The sequence below is a fragment of the Chrysochloris asiatica genome, unplaced genomic scaffold (genome assembly GCF_000296735.1).
Source record: "Chrysochloris asiatica unplaced genomic scaffold, ChrAsi1.0 scaffold00057, whole genome shotgun sequence".
Classification (NCBI taxonomy): domain Eukaryota; kingdom Metazoa; phylum Chordata; class Mammalia; order Afrosoricida; family Chrysochloridae; genus Chrysochloris; species Chrysochloris asiatica.
Genome location: NW_006408575.1, coordinates 10,601,288 through 10,603,648, shown reverse-complemented (window position 1 = coordinate 10,603,648; position 2,361 = coordinate 10,601,288). Strand labels below are relative to the sequence as shown.

At 53.1% G+C, this 2,361-nt stretch overlaps 1 pseudogene; it reads left to right on the top strand.

Annotated features, from left to right (window-relative positions):
* Positions 1-202: 202 nt before the first annotated feature.
* Positions 203-1,332, top strand: LOC102812526 (annotated as a pseudogene).
* Positions 1,333-2,361: the final 1,029 nt, after the last annotated feature.

Below are 2,361 nucleotides of genomic sequence, written 5' to 3'. Positions count from 1 at the left end.
GCCAGCGCCAAGACAGGGTTAAATACCCAAGGATTATTAGGGGAAATGACTGCAAAAATAAATGGGAAGCGGGTGCGTAAGGAGACCGAGCCGAGGAGATTGTGGAGTTTGTGATTATCCCGGACAACGCTCCCGGTCCATACCGGATCAAACTCTAGTTGCCAAAGCCCTGACCCCAGAGCTGCCCCACCTCTGTGTTGCCATGGGAATTCAAGGCCTAGCCAAACTAATTGCTGACCTAGCCCCTGGAGCCATCCGGGAGAAGGACATCAAGAGCTACTTTGGCCTCAATGTGGCCATCGATGGGTCCATGAGCATCGATCAGTTCCTGATTGCTGTTCGCCAGGGGGGCGATGTGCTGCAGAACGAGGAGGGCGAGACCACCAGCCACCTGATAGGCATGTTCTACCGCACCATCTGCATGATGGAGAATGGTATCAAGCCTGTGTATGTCTTCGATGGCAAGCTGCCACAGCTCAAGTCGGGAGAGCTGGCCAAACGCAGTGAACGGCGGGCTGAAGCTGAGAAGCAGCTGCAGCAGGCCCAGGTGACGGGGGTGGAGAAATACACCAAGCGCCTGGTGAAGGTCACCAAGCAGCACAATGATGAGTGCAAGCAGCTGCTGGGCCTCATGGGCATCCCGTACCTCGAAGCGCCCAGCGAGGCCGAGGACAGCTGCGCTGCCCTGGTGAAGGCCGGCAAAGTCTACGCCGCCGCCACTGAGGACATGGACTGCCTGACCTTCGGCAGCCCCGTGCTCATGTGGCACCTGACCGCCAGTGAGGACAAGAAGCTGCCTATCCAAGAATTCCACCTGAGCCGGATTCTGCAGGAGCTGGGTCTGAACCAGGAGCAGTTTGTGGATCTGTGCTTCCTAATGGGCAGTGACTACTGCGAGAGCATTCGGGGCATCGGGCCCAAGAGGGCTGTGGACCTCATCCAGAAGCACAGAGCATCGAGGAGATCGTGAGGCAGCTGGACCCCAAAAAGTACACCGTGCCCGAAAATTGGCTGCACAAAGAGGCCCAGCAGCTCTTCCTGGAGCCTGAGGTGCTGGACCCAGAGACCGTGGAGCTAAAGTGGAGCGAGCCCAACGAGGAAGAGCTGGTCAAGTTCATGTGTGGGGAAAAGCAGTTCTCAGAGGAGCGAATCTGCAACGGGGTCAAGCAACTGAGCAAGAGCTGCCAGGGCAGCACCCAAGGATGCCTGGACGATTTCTTTAAGGTGACGGGCTCACTCTCTTCAGCTAAGCGCAAGCAGCCGGAACCCAAGGGAGCCGCCAAGAAGAAAGCCAAGACTGGGGCAGCAGGGAAGTTAAAAAAGGGGAAATAAATAATGTGTTTTCCCCCATTATACCTCCGTGACCCCAGAATACCTGACTTGTCCCCTCAAAAGCTAGAGCTAGAGCAGCCTCCAGGGCTGGGGAGAGATCCCATCGCCTCTCCAGCCCACCCTTCCTCTGTAATGCTTTTCCCTGCAAGACTTGAGCCAGTGGCAGGAGGGCCCTGCAGTGCTTTGCTGCTTTCTTTGTTTGCTCAGGAAGTGTGTCCGGCTCTTCTCCCTTTCAGCGGGCAGTGAAATCCATTGTTGTGTGAAAGGGACAGCAACAAGTTTTTGTTACAGGAGTGGGAGATGAACGGTGGAGACAAGACTGTAGGGGAATGATATCCATGCTGCCCAACTGGTGGCTGATGGGAGGTGACGGTGGACAGTGATCAGGTGATGATCCCACCTGAAGAGTGCCCATCAGGAAGACCACATCTAAAGAGCTACTGAGAAATGAGACTGGCGGAGACTGAAGTCCCTGGACTTGTCTGTAAGAGTTGCATTGCTGGGTGTGTGTTGAGGGGCGGGCAGAAGTTTGAGCCTGCTTTGTAACTTGAGTCTTTACTGTGGTTGTTCCGAGAAATAGTATGGAGACGTCTTCTCATGGAGTCTGAGACAATAAACTGGGCTGAAACTTTGGAATAAAATAAATAAATAAATAAATAAATGGGAAGGGAGCAAGGAAAAGCCGGGAAGAGGGAAAGAAGGGTTGGTAGCAGCATCATAAATCACTACACAGTCAAAGGGAAGTCGAGTATAATCATCAGGGAGTCTCATGTTTCCGGCAATGAATTCTGCCTCAACATTCCTTCACACTCTGCCATTAGCTAGAAGCAGTCGGTGGGAAGCTAGATAGGCTTTAAAGTGTATCATTGGGGTCCGCTGGTGAACTATGCGTGTTCCCTGAAGTTTGAGGTCTGTGAGGTATATTCTTATTACTACCACATCTTTTGCTCATTTTTCTTACTTGTTTATTCAGTGGTGGTTGTGGTGAAGTACCATGGAGTCGGTTCCGACTCACAGAGACCCTGTACA